The sequence below is a fragment of the Agelaius tricolor genome, unplaced genomic scaffold (genome assembly GCF_023055355.1).
Source record: "Agelaius tricolor isolate 1412-34295 unplaced genomic scaffold, bAgeTri1.0.p SCAF_12, whole genome shotgun sequence".
NCBI classification, from domain to species: Eukaryota; Metazoa; Chordata; class Aves; order Passeriformes; family Icteridae; genus Agelaius; species Agelaius tricolor.
In genome coordinates, this window is record NW_027269272.1 from 20416262 (window position 1) to 20434104 (window position 17843).

The following is a 17843-nucleotide window of genomic DNA, read 5'->3' on the forward strand; positions in this document are numbered from 1 at the left end:
TTTATTTGGTGTTACAGGCTGTGATAGCAGCGTTCACTAGATGACAGGTGTTGTGCTTTACAGCAGCTCTTACTTTACTGCACTATTTGGAAGTAAAGAGAATCTGGCAGAGCTGGGCAGCAGGATCAAAAGCTTAAAACTGGTATTGCTAAAAGACTTGCTGGTTAGCAAAGTGTTCCTTAAGGAAGACCCTCAGCAGGGAAAATTCAGGCTGGGCAGGGAAAACTGGCAGCTTAGTGGCTCAGGAAAATAATTTCAAATTTATATTCTAAAATATGGTGAGTTGGTGTCTGATTAAGCTGTTGAAGTTTGTTCCTTCATTCATACCTGAAAGGAGGTTGTAGCCAGGTGAGTGTCAGCCACTTCTCCCAGGACACCAGCAGCAGGACAAGAGTGCACAGCCTGTAGCTGCACCAGGGAAGATTCAGGATGGTCACCAGAAGGAATTTCTTCCCTGGAAGGGTGGTCCAGCATTCCAATGAGCTGCCTGGGACGTGGTGGAGTCACCATCCCTGGAGGTACTCAAGAAATGATGTAACAGTGCAATGTTGACAAGGTGGGATCAGTCAAAGGTGGGACTTGATCTTGGAGCTCTTTTCCAACCTGAAAGATTCTGTGATTCTATATCCTTCCCCTTCCTTTTCTGCTCTGTCCTTGGCACACTACATTTCTCTCTGCAGAAGCCCCTTTGGGGCACTATTTTCCTGGCTATTTCCAGCCAGGACCAAATTTCTCTGCAATGGCACAAAAGAGAATAGGAAAGCTGGAAATTAATGAAATAAACAATTTGGTAGCAGTCAGAATAATGTTGCAAAATAAGAGAGCTTGTTATTCTTTAAAAGCTTTCTTTAAGCTGAACACAGTTCTGCAGCCCTCAGAAAGGCAGAGAAGTGTGAGAATCAATAGTAATGAAAGGACAAATAAGGATGGATTATTTTTTTAGCCTTTTTTTTTTCCCCCACAGAAGTTCTCCATCTGCAGCTCCCAAACCACCTGTGAAATGTAGGAGGTTTCTGCTGGGTTGCAGCCAGAAGCTGTTGTGTGCTTATGATGTACAGTACACTTACTCCTAAAATTGTCTCAAAATCAGTGTCACCAAAGATTCAAGGGAAAGGGAAAAGCAATGAAACCTCCTGGGTTGCATTTACCCAGTGACAAAATGCCATCCAAATGGGATTCCTCTCCCTGCATCCCACAGCACAGTCATCACACTGAATTCAAAGGGATGGGGCAGGGGTTAAGAGCAGAGGAAGGGAGATCAGGGAGCTCTGGGCAGGAGTGGCTACAGACATGATCTGAGGCCAGAGTGGAATGAAAGGGACAAGTGAGAAGCCAATTCTTTGGAGTGGCACTGGGATCAGATGAGAGATTAAGGGGAAAACAGAGACATGGTGGGGGCAAAAGTAGAACAGGTATTGATCTGGTAAAGTTTGGGTACAGGAGGAGGAAGCTGGAAGTGGCCGAGCCAAAGATGGAAACAAGGTATTGGGTTGGGGATGTGGTGAAAAAAGTGAGTAACATCCTGGATGGTGGTTGGGATGTGAAGAGAGAGAGGAGGAATAGATCTAAATAGTGTGTGAGTTTGGGAATTACAGTTATTTGATCATGGCATTTGAAATAGGCTTTAAAATCCTAAAGAGAAGACCTGGGGACCAGGAAGAGGCAGAGACATGAAAAGTGAGGCACAGAAGGGTCCTTTCAAACCTTTGAGGGAGCTCGAGGGAACCAAGTTCATTGTTTCTTTTTTCTGCAAGTATCTGTGAAATCTAAAAGTATTGTCCCTCATCCTCTTTTGAGAGTTACTTCCAAACAATTAAAAATAGATAAATAACCCTAGTAAACAGTGATAGATGACCATTGAAGTTGCAGATGTTATAGAATGCCAAATTAATGTCCATCCTCATATGGATATTAGGATGCTATTATGAGCAATATTATTATTTTATGTTTTACCTTTGTAATTTTTTCCCCTCTTTCTAGGACTCTGTAAAATGTCAGGTGACAGGCAATATTTTATCTAAGGTGTCATTCCTTAAAACTTGATTTCTATTGAAGCAAAGTAGAAGATGCTTAATTCATTGCTCTGTCACACACTGAGCTGGCTCCTTATGTGTGGATGGAGCAGAGAGGACAGTACATCCCATCTGCTGGAGCTCATACAACTGGATCTGCAGTAGGAAATGATCTTTCACTGGGATTTAACAGCCACAGGTACTGAAGAGAAGCTCTTGGTTGTATTTATGTCTTATGCATGTGTCATGCCCGCTCTAATAAGCATAGATCTTTCTTGTGCTGCCAGCTCCTGCTTCTGTGCATTTATAAAGTTATTTATATAGAGTTATTTGACTTTTGTCAAATAGCTCTTGACCTCCCATCAACCTGCTTCCTGCAGAAATAAGTGGGTGTGTTGCCCTATGCAAAACAATTAGGTGGAAAAACACATAAAAAGTAACAAGCAACTGAAATGATCAAATAATTTCAAATGGATGTCATCTGGTGTGGGTGGGGTTTTTACAGCCTTTAGATACTGGTAGGTTTTGTGAACTAATGAGCTGTTTGTGGCTGGAGAAGGGATGTCACAAGGAAGGAGTCCTTGGGAGTCAGCCTGGGTGATTGATCCATCCATTTTCCCCTCTAAGAGCATCACACACACACACTAATGAGGGAAAATGTGCATCAATCTTTGCAGTTTCTGTTGGACTTTGGAAGCAAAATGGAGGTAGACAGAGAGAGGAAAAATATCAAGGGTGTTCTAAAATATCAGTCATTCTATGATTTTATATTTTTACTAACTGTATTAAGCCTCTATTTAAATTTTATTTTTATTTTTTAATAAATTCTTCTGAGAATTTCAAAGTTTAGCCCTGCATGAAATATAGAAGATACCTCCCCCTTCCCATGATAAAATTTTAAAGTGGAATGTTTTCAGAAACCATGGGGAGCAGTGATGGGTGGAAGTGAAATGAAATTTCTTTTGACAAGAAGATGACAAGAGATGAGACTGGAGAGATTTATGCATACTTAGGGATTAAAAACTTAAACTGATACATCTCATAGCTGTCTTGGGATGAGGCATTCACTCTCTATTTGCAGTGAAAAGTTACTTTAATGATTTTAACATTTACCCACTAAATTTTTCTCCTTGATGTATAATTCAGAATGCTATATCAACTCCTTGAAGGTTAGACACACTTTGATTTCCATGTGGAAGTGGATCACCAGGTTGTTGCATCTCTGTGCTCATCTCAGGGCTGGGTGGAAGGTTTTAGTCAGGACCAACCTTCTGTGGCAAAAAGATTTGTGCCAAGTCAGTTCTGGTGGAAGATATTTAAAATAATGATTTCTGATGCCGAGTCACAGTGCTGTCACAGCACTATTAATAATAAACTGGGAGAACATTTGCCTTGCCATATGGGATGGAAGCAGGCCAGTGTCTGTCTCTGGGATTGGATGGCATTATATAATGTTGCAGCATGAGGCATAGACATTTTCCCTTCCCTCCTATCCCTCCCTAAATGCTCAGGACAGATTTCAAGTATCTTAAGGAATGAAGTGTTGCTAGAGAGGGTTGTCTTGGTTTCTTTTGGGAGCTGTGGAAATTGTCAAGGATTCCTTCCCTGCCTCAGTCACTAATAAGGAGATTTAGTTAAACTGTGTTAAATTCGGTGCCCACGTTCATAGTCAGAAATAAAATGTCCTCAATTTCATTTGATTTAACTGAAATTACTTAGGATGGTAAAGAAAACTTAATCAAGGCATTTTCAACTCTTAATACAAATGTCTAATTCAATTTAGCTAAACCACTTGGCAAATTCATTCAAATTAACCCCTTTGCTCCCATGCTGACAGACCTAGTGTGCCATGGAAACTTTTAGTATTGGATTAGTAACAGGCCAGTTATTGAGAATTCTGAAGAATTTTGGCACTAATTTTGAATTCAGAAAAGGTTTTCAGAGGAATTTTTCTCTCTCTACCTCTGTGTTAAGATTCAAACCATACTAGACTTTGCCTGGTAGGCCAGGGAAGAGCATGAATCTGAGCTCCTAGGATGGGCTTTATGAAGAAGCTACAGAAAAAATACAATTTTTGTGGGCCCCACAAGCCCAGCCTAAGTCACCCCTGCAGTACTCACTGGCTCTCACCCTAGGACACATCTTATTGGGTTTCATTTAGGTTTCACTTCCCCCCAAAAGCTCAAATTTGCCATTTAAGGTGTCTTTCCTGATTAATGCTCCTGAGCTCACTGTGCCCAGCAGCACCTCTTAATAGGAGAAAAAAGAGTTCCTGTGTTGCTTTCTATCTTCAAATGTGTCATACTCTTCCTCCAATAGGTGTGATCCCCTTCCCTCTCACCTCCATGCCTCCTCCCTTTTTGCCACCTTTTTTCAATATGTCACCTTTCCCTGGAGGAATACTTAGACTTTCTCTTTTCTCCTCAAATTTCTAACATTGTTCTTCTCAGTAATAAATTGATGCCAAATATATTTCATAGTATTCCCATCCCAAGTCATTTGGCAGCTATTTTAAAAACAAGATTGTTCAAGGATTAGCAAAGTCAACTGTCTCTAAATATTGAAGATGACTTAACTAATGGGGAAGATGTAAGGCAGCACAGTGAGTAAAGCAAATATTTAAAATAGAAAAGCAGTCAAATAGAGTTGCTTTCTGTCTCAATCAAATAAAATTCTTAAACAGCTATCCTGGCAAAATAATAATAAAAAAAATCTGTTTATTCTTATGGAGAGATAAGATGTGAGAGATAGATTTTAATATGAGGCATTTTATTAATGTTGTAGATATCTTTGCTGCATAGTTCAGACCCTGCCTGTTTAGATGAGGACTATAGCACCATGTTATTGCCAGACATTGATAAATCTAGTTTCCATGTCTGCTTAGAACTGTACTGGGAAAACCATTAAAATAAGGAAAAGTGAATTAGGATTTTATGATGTTTGAGAAAGCTGCAAACCTGAGATAAAGAATTCACTTTTTTTTTTTTTTAATAGACACAACATGCATCAGAGGATAAGCCTGTGTTTGCTTCACTGAAATGTGGTTTTAAATAAATGTGGATGGGAAATGGAAAACATCTCCATTTTTAATCATGCTGCTGTCTCATTAAGGATAGCCAGCATCCTGATTCTAACTAAGAAATTATTCTTTTTCTGTTGCAGGAAGCTCAGGCTGGCTGAGTGAAATGTTCCTTATAGGAGTACTTCAGTGCTAATGACAGCAACAATAAGGAACCAGCAATTCAGTGCTGGAGGATGCTGCTGAGGAAACATTGACATGAGGGCAGGTAATTAGTGCTGCTGCTTCTATTAAAATTAGGGGGAGGAAAAAAAAAAATGGAGTCAGTGGAGCAAAAGGGTTATTAAATTGGAAAAAAATTCTTATTTACACTCTGAATCCAGCTGAACTAAATAAACTAATCAATATGATGGGAAAATTCTGTTAACAGTAGAAAAAACCTGAATGAATAATTAAAGTAATAACAAAGTAGAGTAAATATTTGGAGGACAGGGTCAAACCTGACAGAGTCTGAGTTGGTCAGGGTGGTGAAGTTGTTGCTTTTCAGCTTTCCTTGGCCTCTCTAATCAAAGACATAATTCTGCATATTACCCCTTTCAGTGGTTTCATTCTTGCCAAAATGAGATGGGGCATATATGTGGGGAGGAAGAAGAGAAAAATGCATCCGTTTGAACACCAAATAGAATTTGACTCAGCCAAAGCTGGAAGACAGTTCCATGTCAGGGTTTTGCAGATCTTTGATTAATAATTCCAATAGAAAATGAACCTCTGTGGCCTGGGTTTCTTTTTGATGTAGCATCAATGACACTCAGCAACTTAGAGCAATTATGAGTTTGGCACAGACTCTGCAATGAACACATATGGAAGTAGCCAAATGATAGTTTTTTTTCCAAATCCCAAGCAGACTTTCTAGCCACAGAATGGTGTTGTATTTTTTCTCTCTAGCTTTACAAGGAATAGAATTTTTTTCTTCCAACTTTGAATGATGTTATTTGATTTAATGGAAAATTTGGAACCTCTTGCAGGTCAGGGATGGGCGATTTCTCTTTTTATATAGTTCCTAGAATAATGACTTCTCAATCTTGATTGGAGCCATTCAGGGCTTCAAATAAATTGAACCATTTTTCTTGCTTATGTTTTTGCCCTTGTGTCTGGGGGTTTGGGAGAGGGATTTGGACTGGTTTGGGTGTAGTGACCTGCATGCTGGGCAAAAGAAAAAGGAATGAGGATTAACAGATTTGGTAAAAACCAGAGCATTTTCTACAGAATTATCTGTTGCAGGAGAAAAAAAAAATCTATTTTGTTCCATCTACCTTTCTTTTTTTCCTTGCTGCAGTCAAATAAAATGCAGGGTTTAGTTTAGTGTCAATATGAAAATTAATTAGCATAAATTGTAAACCCGCTGTCTTTCTGAGAGCACTGTTTCCTTGTTATTTCCTTTTAAATGGAATCCTAAAGGGAGAAAAATCAGATACCATGTTATAAATATTGCATTATATTTAACTGATTTATATTTATAAAGCTAATTCCACTTCTTAATGCAATTCAAACAGGGAAAATGCTTCTCCGTTAAGGCTGGTTTACAAGTTGGATCGAGCATGCTGATGCAGTCAAAATGAACTGGGGGTTCTAGCCTGATTGTCTCATTTTTTACATGGCCTCTTTCCATTTTCTCATGTTATTTTCCTCAGTTTAGTAATATACTCAAGTGAATATCTCTGCCAAGAAATAACTTTGTTCAAAAAACACATTGGAGGCGACAGCAGCTTCTGACCTTCATGCATATTACATTGCAGCACTGGTTAGCTCAGAGCTCTGGCTCCTTGGAAATTTAGGCCTTGACATTGTCCCTGTGTGATCATGACACGTGGAAATTGGAGGGCTTTTCACAGGGTGACATAATTGGCTGTCATGATGCTGCTGCTGCTGCAGAGGTGCTGGGGAATGTCCCAGCAGGTCAGCTGCATTTCCTGATATTGTGTGAAGTGCATCAAGTTACAGCAGGGATTAATGAGGCTCCCCAAGCGCCCAGTTTTTAGAGTCCCTTTTATTCAAAAGGGGAGTTTGTTGTTAGTTTCCAGAGATTAAAACATGAGCATTTTTAATTGAGGTCTCTGGTATGCCCAGCCCTTGCTGAGTGTGAGTTACCAGGAACAGCATTAAGAGGTTTTGTGAGCCAGAGATTTGAAGCTCTCCCCAGGCAGGAGGGAGGTGGGAGCTGGTTGGACCAACTTCATCTTAACTGCCTTAGAGGCAGGACAGGAACTTATAAATATGAAATATGAACTCAGAATAATCTGTAATTGATTGCAATTTGCAGCAGAGCAAGGGAATACAGGTGAGGTCTCATATCTGGCATAGGACCTGTGACTCTGGGCTATTTTTTCCACAGGATGAATTCAAATTGCAGTGCCAGGTACCCAGACAAGTCACTCAGATGATTAGTTCAGTAAATGTAGATTTTGCGGTGTGGTGAAGGAGATGGATTAGAGTGAGAACTCTGGAAATTTTCCTTACAAGACCAGCCTAAGGCTGAACATTGCTCTTCTTGTCTGGCACTGAGAAAGAATGGGTCTTTTTTGTCTCTGGAATCACACTTCCTACACTTAAAATTGTGAAATCACCCACCTTGAAGGCTGCTGAGGGGACTAACATTTCTAGAGAACTGACATTGATTAGACAGAAAACTGCACAGTTGTGCAATGCATTGCTATCAAAGGAAAATGGATAAACCTAAATCTTCTGAAACAAAGACAGAGCAATCTTTTAACCTGCAGTACCTGGGGTCTTGCTGAAGCCTCTTCCTTCCACCCATAGTCATACAACTAAAAGAGGACAGGGTTAGATTGGATATTAGGAAGAAATCCTTCCCTGTGAGGGTGGTGAGGCCCTGGCACAGGGTGCCCAGAGAAGCTGTGGCTGCCCCTGAAGGTGTCCAAGGCCAGGTTGGACAGGGCTTGGAGCACCCTGGGACAGTGGAAGGTGACACGGCGGAGGAATGGAGTGAGATGGTCTTGTTTCCTTCCAACCCAAACCATTGTGTGATTCTGTGACACTGCTCTGCCCCATCTGCTGCTGCTTTGATCTGTGATAGAACTTCATCTTCTTCATCCATGAGGAGGCAGGACCAGGTAGAAGCTGTGAATATGCAAAAAAAGCCTGCATGAGAATTATTTGCCATAACTTTTGTCCAATGGTGATATCTCTGAATGGGTGTAAATCAAATGTTTTCACCATGCCAGGGGGGTTCTGCTGCCACAGAAGGGTACCTGGAGGTGTGTGTGGATGAACTTTGCTCTGACGGAGCTGTTTATGTGTGGTGGTGGTGCTGCAGTTCTCAGGCGGAGAATAAAAGAAAGTTCAGCACAAGTGTGCCTTAGATTAGTGCTGCTAAAGATGTCAGAAGGCAGACAGGGACCATCTGTTACAGAGCAGGTTCTGGTCCCCACAGGCATTAAAATAAAATTTTCCTTTGGCTCACTGTTTTTAGGCTCCCGAGGGTTTCTGCTTAGGACTGCCCTTTCGCTCACCAGGTAAGGATGTCTTTGATCCTAGTAAGAGCAATCAAGTTTAAAAAAATTGTTCTCACCCTTCAATTAGCCCTTCTCTTTTCAAAAATACAACTGGATACCATATCATTTTCCTAGATCAGTTTTTTGAGCCACTTGTTTTATTTAATAATTTTGTTTTATGGCTTATACAACATCTCATGTTGGATAATTTATTTCTTCTCTGACATAGAAAGCCATTATCCTTAACTATTTATTCAGTAACATTTTTGTTCCATTTAATGGTGTCCAATTCATCTCTGGGATTAGTAGTGTGAATACCAACCAAGCTTCTGCAAGGTTTTCCCACAGGTCCAGTAGAAGTTCATATTTTATGTTAAATATAAATTGTAAAATATAATATGTTTTACAATTCTAATGCAGAGTTATTCATTGCCTATTCAAGAACAGGCATTTATCACAGCCCTGACTACAGTAATTTCCCCACATCCCAGCCTAACTGCCCAAGGTGACAGTGGCCACAAAGCCATTATTCTGCTTCCCTGTTGTGACTTACAAGCAGTTGAATTGGGATCAGGGCAGAGGCAGCACCAGATTGGCAAGGACATCTCACTGCCTCTAACTCACCAGAGCTGTGTGAGCTCCATGGACTTTATGAGATCCACTCTGCACTAAATCTTGGCTGTCAGTCTCTGCAGGCCATGATTTGGGTAAAAATTCAGCCCCTGTTCCCTGCTGGGTGTCTGGTGATGTGTGCAAGGATCAGCCTCATTTCTCCCCTCCGAGGGTGCTGACCTTGCCTCCCTGCTGCCAGCCATGAACTCCATGCAGCAGCTCTGTGCCTCTGCCTCAGCCCTGAGATGTTGCATCTTCCCCTGATCTCCTCATGCCAGAAACCCCTCCCTAACCTCACAGATCTGCCACTTCCCAGGGGGACCCCTCAGCTCCCCAATGCTGTCTCAGGGCCTCTTGCTGGTCAGAGTAACCCCGAGAAATGTTAAAAGTCTCTTTTCCCAGTCCGGTGCTTGAAGAAGGAGTCAGAGCTCTTCAGTTCTCTGTCTCAAGGTTGTTTATTGTTCCTTATCTATAAAATATTTTCTCCTGTTCAGCTGAGGTCCATTCAGCAAGACAATCCAGGCACTCTACCTGCCCCTGGGGCGGTGTTATGTCTTTATACCAAAAATTACGTGCACAATATTTACAATAACTTCCCAATACCTATCACCTATGTTTGACAGTGAACTTCTACTCTAAACCAATCTAAAATTGCCAACATCACAGCAGAAGATAGAGGCCAAGAAGAAGAAAGAGAAAGGCTGGACACACCCAGTTCCCTCCATCTTACCCTCTGAACCCCCATTCTAAAAACCCCGAAATCGACTTTTTCACCCCATGATAAATTCACTATTATTCTACCTAAACTGTTGTGGCCTGCGGATCTTCATCTAAGGTTGGTAACTTGCTCCACGTCATAATCAAAACCACAGGGGCATCTTGGGCTCTGTGCCAGGGTCTCTGAGCCCCCGGCAGAGGTCTTGGCTGCTCAGGACAGCCAGAGGGATGTCCTGGGTTCTGACATAATGCCACCCCTGCCTGTGACCCCTGGCTGCATTTCCACCTCCTGAGCTTCCTTAGGGAGATGAAGGTGTAATATCTTTGTTGTCTCCTTTTTTTTTTATAGCTCTAATTTTCCTCCCCTCCCTCCTGTATTATAATTGCTGATTTTATAACCGCCATAACTTCTGTGGGGCATTTTTGTTTCTAGAATGTGTGGATGTGCAGTCTTTTAATAGAGTTGTTTTAAAAATTGGAAAATTTTCTAAAGACCACAAATTATTTTCTTCTGCAAGTAATTTCAAAATTCTGAGCTATATCAGGTGTAATAAATATACTCTGAAATTAAAGTTCATGCACAAATAATTTTTAGGCAACTGGTGATTCTTAAGAAGCATGTAAATTGTAAATATTTTAATCAAAATAAACCTGAAAAGAAATGTTGTGTTCTATCAACATTTCCAGTAGTAGAGTTTTCATATGTTGTGCAGGACAATAGAATGTCCTGAAAATACTCAAAGGGCATTCTCAAGACACTAATTTATTATTATTTAAATTTATTTTCAATTTAGTAACAGCAGGGCCTCACCAAGGGAGAAGAACACTGTCACCACCACACTCTCTAGACATCATGACCTGGGTGACTGCCATGGTTGTCTGAGGAGTCATGTCCAGAGAGTTACTGGCTTCTTTTTGTGTCAGCAGCCAGGTGGTTACTGTCACTATCTTGGTCACAGCAGCTGCAGTAACAAATTTCATCCCTGCTGCAGCTCCCAGGACTCCACACTCTGGGGATGCTCTGCAAACCGTCTGTCAACTCCTAGCCAGGGCAGAGATAAAGAGTTTCTTCTCTCTGAAACCTGGAGTGTTGTATCAGCTGCTTGCAACAATGCAGAGTCAAGTGGAGCAAGCTAAGTGGCAGGTGAACAAAAATCTGTGTCCTCAGCAGCCTTGGGACAGAGGCTGTCTGCTCACAGCTCCAAGTGTTAACCAGCTTCAGCTCAATCAACTCCCTAAATGATCTTCATATCCTACTGCTGACACCCCCTGCTAACAGCTCTGGAACCATTCTTAGGTATGGGAGACTGACATTTTTGAAATAGCAAGAAATCAGCTTTTTCCTGTCATCTCTTTAGCTGGACTAGGCCAGTGTGAAGTTTCCAGAAGAGAAACCTAAAACCAGAATGTGACTCTGCATGTAGCAAAATTACCCCTTCTCCCCTGGTCTGCTCCAGAAATGTGTCTCCTAGATTAAGAGTGTCAAGATAGAGTTGGGAATGTAATTGATTTTCTAGTTTGGCTAGTGAATTGAGAAATGAAAGAATGTTCAGCTTGGGTCAGTGTGATTTGTTTGTTTGAGGTTTTTTTTTTAAACTGGCTATCATGTTTTTCCCTAGGTAAATTAAGGAATTCATCTAGTGGTTTCCACCACCAGTGAACTAATGTACAAGTCTTTAACTCATCTGCATACAAAGGAAGTCTCCATCTCAAATTTGAGATCCTGTCTGTTTTATTGCTGCTGGTTCTTTTTGCCTCTGATTAACTTCTTCCTTTGATTCTCAAAAATGAAAATGTCTTGCAGCATTCTGTCTTCCCTGAATTAAAGTCAATAACCACTTTTTCTGACATCAAAGATCACACTTTCAATCAGATTATTTCATTCAGGTTGCCTCCTATGACCTCCCCAGTTTTTCCCCACTACTTATTGATCACTATTTAATTCTGGTTTTCTTCCCTGTTTCACTAAGAGATTTCGGTGAGTCAGCCCTAATTCAGTATTCCTACATAAAATATCACCCTGCTTGTGGAGTTTCTTGGGGTGCTTGGTCAGCTGACACAGAATTTCAGTCCTGAACACATTTTCTTTCTTTACAAGGGTGCTAATTGTTGTGAAACTGTCTTTAGAGTTTGCTCTAGAACACTGATATCTCTAAATGAATCGAGGCCATATTGAACATCACAAATATTCTGTCTTTAAGACAGAGATTGAGATTAAGCAGCTTTCTAAAATTAAGCTCTTGCATTTGCGCTTTTTTGGTCCTCTGGGCAGTATATTTAGTACTTGTGAAGAGATATCCAGTGTCTAGCATGGTGAAAAATTATTTGTGTTGCATAAATCCTTTTACAAATCTGAGAAGAAAGGTAGATGCTGAGAAAGACTTCTCTGAATCATCTGAAGAACAGAAAAATATAAAATTTTTGTACAGCAGTATAAGAACCTTACATATCAACTATTGATGAATAACTAAATCAGAAGTCTCTGGTCCTTAATAAGTGTTTCTTTTTGTCCTCATGTATTATTCAACTAGATTAATGCCAATCCCTCAGCTTAATAACTTGCCAGAGAGCAGGTTAATATACTGCTTTTGTTGGTGAGCCATACTATTACTGGCTAATTTTTAAAATAACAGTTTGTCAGGCTGATCAAACAGGGCTAATTTTGGACACTTACATTTTCATCCTCAGTGGTTCCTATTCTGTGATTGTAAAATTAGTCTCTGAGTAAGGGAAGCTTCCTGTAGATGGCAATGTTACACTGGGAAAAAAAAGAGTGGAACTTCTACATCTCAATAGCTTCACTCTATTAATCAGTGAAGAAAGGCATTAATGGCAATTCAGATACAGCTGCTGAAACTGCTGCAGAGGTAAATATCTATAAACACATCATTAGCAGTAAAAGGATTGGATCACTGTTGTTTGCTCTTATAGGGACTTATTGAGGAATTGTACTTGCTAGGGGCTTTTTAGACCAATATTATATCTGGTTCAACAACAGCTAATTTGCCCAAATTCTTACCTGGTTTAAACAGATGACATCCATTTGATGGCTTCATCATCATCATCTAGGAGGGCTGCTGTTGTTCCAGTTAAAAGCCTGGCAATCTCTTGGACCAGCTCTGAATCTCTCCTGACAACAACAGTAAAATCTATGTCAGCTTTTGCCTGCTTTGTGGGTACCTTTTAATCAATTTATTTGCTTTTGCTAAATGCTTTGTTGAGTCTTATTTTGCTTAGCATATATTTTCATCAATCCCTTAGTATACAGGTTTCATTCCCATTCATTCCCATCAAATCCTTAATATCTCTACAAGAATATGTGAATTTTCATAGCTCCAGGTAGGCTATTCAAAAATTGAAAGTTGCACATATCTTTAAGAAGTTTTGTTTTAAACTAGACACTTTCCCCTTACTTTTTGGAAGATTTTGTGTGGTTTGGGAAAATATTTAGTTATTTGACACGAAAAGAAAAGTGAGTTGGGAACCCAGCCCATGCGCTATGTGAGTTAAAAATCCAGTCACAGAGCCTGCATAGCAAATATTCAAAGCACTATCCAGGACAGAGTGTTCATGAGCAATCATTATGCAGAAATATATGTGAGCAAACCATCTGTTCTGCAGCTTCAAATAATGAACAAAGTGGCCAAAGAAGTCAGCACAAAGAAATTCTGTAAACTAGGGATGGCCCTAAATTAATCAAGTAAATTATTCACTGTGAAATGCTCATCCAGCTCAACGAGCATAGAACTGAAAACAGATTTCTTGAGGCCAGGTCTTAGAAAGCCTCATACCACAGACCACTACAGTTCTATATCACCACATTGTAACTTTATTTGCCATCATCAGTAAAACAGCTATGGAATTGAGTGTTTTATTTGGAGGCCTAACTGCCTGCCAGTCATGCAGCTGGATGTGATTGTTTCATTTACTGGGTGTCAAATGACTCTTCATTTACAGATGATTGTGAACAGAAAATTATAATCATTCATTTTGACTCTGAATTGAAGTTTTTCTCTGAAAAGGTAGCCCACAGAAGATATACTCTGTGGTGAAACCTGTGCTTCAGCTGGGAATCCATTTTGTCTGAAGTGACCTTTTGCAAGGATCCCATGGGTCTTCACTGCAATTTTGTTTGACCTTTTGTTAAAAACCAGGCTCTTCTACAACTGATATTTGGCAGAGTGATTACTTCAGCAGAGGTTCATTGGAAAAGACTTCCAAAGGCACTGACAGGAGCAGGACAGAGGATAAACAGCAGGACACAAAGCTGCTCTACACTGTGACTCAACACACATGCTATACACTAATTAAGTTTTTCCTTAACAGATCAAAATAAGTCAGTTTAATGGTCAGGAAAGTGGATGGATTAGAGAATTTCACATTCCTGATTTCCCCAGTCAATCTGCAGTGAGAAACTTCAAAAGTCTACATGAAACAGTGGGGACACATACCATGTGTGTGAAACAGCTCAGATCTGGTAGGGCTTGTTTTGGACACTTGTATTTTATATAATTTTCATTTTTTTTAAACCCTTCTAATAGTAACAACACAAATTTCTCTAAAACATCTGGCCAAACTTGTGCTTTTTTGACTACAAATCACATATCTGACACAATCACACTTTTCTTTTGGAATTGTGCATTTGTTACAACATGGACCAAACATTCAGGGTTTTCTTCCATTTGCCAGGTTCCAAGCCAATTCTCCTACAATGGTGTCAAGTTTTAAATTTTTTTGTCTCCACTATATCAATGAATTTGCATGAACAGCAACATGAAGAGAATCAGTTCCTTCCTTTGTTTTTTAACTGAATGCTTTCTTGTGTTCATGGAAATATCCTGGAGTATCACTGGAAAAATGGGATAGCTGTAAAGTGATATTTCTGCTCAGCATAATTTGAGTTTCTTTCTCGTTCTTGAATGCATTCTGTAGTTTCCTTACCTGCACTGGACTGACTGGTTAAGATGTGAAACTCCCTACCAAACACTAATTTTTTCTAAAACTGTTTCCCAGCTATGGTCTGGCTGTGGGCAAGAGCTGGAGGCAGAACCCATCACAGGATGTGTGGAAGTTGAACACAGCTAGTGGGAACAGAGGATATTTTCTGGAAAAAGGGCTGCCTTGTTTTTATTTCAAGCTCAAGTAACCTTGAGGTTGTAGTTTGCTACATTCTGATAAAAAAAGTTAAAAAACTGAGCTTTTTGCAAAATTGTCATTCCATTTTGTCTATGTACTTAAACCTTGAAATTTATGATGGATATGATAGCACTAGTGAGTCATTAAATTCATTTTTGGCCTAATCAACAGATGTGTGTCCTCCCTTCAGCATTAGAAGCTGGGTTAGAACTGAGCCCCCAAGACCATCACAGCTCCAGAGCTGCCTCACTCCACCAAGCACTTTTTTGGACCACTCTCATACCCTTAGTGCCAGTGATGTACAAAGATATGAAGGAAATTAGAAGCTAACTGGTCAGAAGATTAGATATTATATGTTTATAATATGTCTCAAGGCTAATTTAAATAAGAGAGAGGATTTCCTCTGTCATCAGTGAGTTTTAACTTGGGAAATTACTATGAAACCAGGTAAAGATGAGAAATCCTTAACTAAGAGCCCCTTGATCCTTTGTCTGAAATTTGAAATCAGTCTCCTTATTTCTTTCTAGAATAATGTGATTAATTTATCTCTTGGAGCTGAGCCACTAATTCAGGGAACAAATGATGAATTTAGCTTTCTGTTTATGGATGGTCCTTTGAGATGAGATAATGCTTTCACACAGCTTATCACTTGGTTTGTTTGAGTGTTGTTTTATTTTTTTCCCCAGTTATTTTGCTCTTTTCTCAGTGAATGGCTTGTTGTGATTATTTGGTAGTCAATATTTAACATGCAAGTCTTGTGGGTTCATTGTGATAAGTCACACAATGCTGCAACTGTCTCTGTGTTGAATAAACACAGCACAGGAGAAGAGTCTGAGGCTGTCCCCAGGACTGTGAAAGTCTCAAGGAGAAAAAACAGCAGCCTCAACAGTGCATGGGATTAACACTTCTTGGGTGACCTTGGATTAATTTGTGTTTTTTTCTTTTGAATGCCTAATTTCACAGCTTTGACTGACCTTCTCTGTCCCAAACTTAGCTGCCTGTTTATTAAAGAATATGCCTAGTTTCATTTTTAGATTTAGGTTTTTGTCTTTTCAAAGGGATGGGGGTAGAGAATTCAAAGGCAGTTAACATTGGTTATGGTCTCTAAAGGATACTCATGTATATGTCAGATTAATTTTAGCAAATTTTGTTAAATCATTTATTTTAGAGCTGAAATCTCATCTCTTGGCTTTCTTCCTATACTTTTGAACACACTGAGTTTCTTTTGAACATTTGACTTTTTGATCAAGTTTTTAGTTCTATGTAAGTTCTTAATTTTACCTAAACCTTTCAAAATTAATTTCTGTCCAAATCCACACTTTCATTGAAAACTAAATTTTCAGGATAAGATTACAGTCATTTGAGATCTACAGATCTGAAGGGCCACAGATGGTTCTATTTCTGTATGTGTGGTGGGCTTGATGTGAAGTATTTGATGGTTTTGCTGCTTCTCTGATTTGCATTTCTGCCTGCTAGTATACCACTAGGCCTTTTCAGTTAAAAAATGCTAATTGACTGTTTGTATTGACTTTTAATTTCAGTAATACTCCTGGATTTGTTTTACTAACTGCAGTTTGGACTGGAAAACTTGAAGAGCACCAACCCATTCAGTCAGCTGGGGCATATGTACAAGGAGATTTGGGCAACTCTGAAATAGTTTCTTGGATCTGAGCCTTCATAGACAAAACCAGGGTATGTTTTAAGTAGGATATTCAATTAATTACAATAGCCCCTATATTAAAGGTGAGTTCTGTCTCAAATAATAAGCCAAAAATGTTTAATATTCTGCCAGTAATCCAGGAGAAGTAGTGATTGCAGGCAGAGCCCACTTTGTGTGAGGCTGCTGAGGATTCAGAATCCCTTCTCACATGCTCCAGCCTTTTTCATTCTGAACCAGTTGTGTGAATATTTAATACGCTGTAGACGCGAGGTCATAAACGGTTTGAAACAAATTATTCATGCAACAAACTCAGACTCTTCTGCTTCCTGAATCTCTGTGAGGGGGTGGACATTTGCTCGTGTAGAAATCCACTGAATCTTTCACACTTTTCTTTTTGGCTGTTTTTAATATTGGTGGCACGGTGTATCTCACAGAGCAAGGTGGGCCAATTATCATTCTATTGCTAAAACTCCCTAAATTCTCTTACTGAATTTGACATAGTGACAGTATCATTAAGAGCAGTCAACTTGATTTCAGCAGTTTACTGAAAGTAGTTTTTGTGGTTTGCTTGTCATGTGTGACATTTGAATAATATACAGAATCACTTGGCATTCTTAATAATAATATTGCAATGCATTTTTTGTAATGGCTGCTGCTAAAATATGTGCATTGGCAACTCTCACTGGTACCTACTCTATTCTCATCTCCCTGAAATAAAGTGTTTTATTTATTTGCAACACCTGGAGAGCTGTGAGAAGGATATTGTAAAAGTCCATCTGGACAAGTGAGCCCTGGTAACATAAATTATAGTGCTCAAAGGCCATATGCACAAACTAAAAGTGGAGGAGCTTTTGGGTATCTGGCCATATATTTTCTAAAGTTGCCTGCCTTGAAACAATAATGTTGCCAGGCTGGTTATAAATGATATGTGGTTCAGAAATGTACTTCCGGAAATTTTTCTTTTGTTGCTTCACTCAAACATTTTTTCCCACAGATGCTTTGAGTCTGCTGTTAACAAAAGATAAGCACTGACTCCTAAATTTTTGTGGATGACTTTAGGTAAGTGGGAATTTACCTACACCATAAACATTCAGATAACATCTTGTTGGTCTCTTGATGCTCGTGTTGTAAGGTCAGATCCATGCTGCTGTGCTGAATGGCAGCTGCCTTCCACA

The 17843-nt window shown here is 39.7% G+C and overlaps 1 long non-coding RNA gene across 1 annotated transcript; it reads left to right on the plus strand.

The window, feature by feature from the left end:
• The first annotated feature begins 895 nt into the window (after positions 1-895).
• LOC139594703 (uncharacterized) lies at positions 896-16694 on the plus strand. Its single transcript, XR_011680736.1, has 3 exons — positions 896-2211; positions 5175-5299; positions 16582-16694. It is a non-coding gene; the product is annotated as an uncharacterized lncRNA (long non-coding RNA).
• Positions 16695-17843: the final 1149 nt, after the last annotated feature.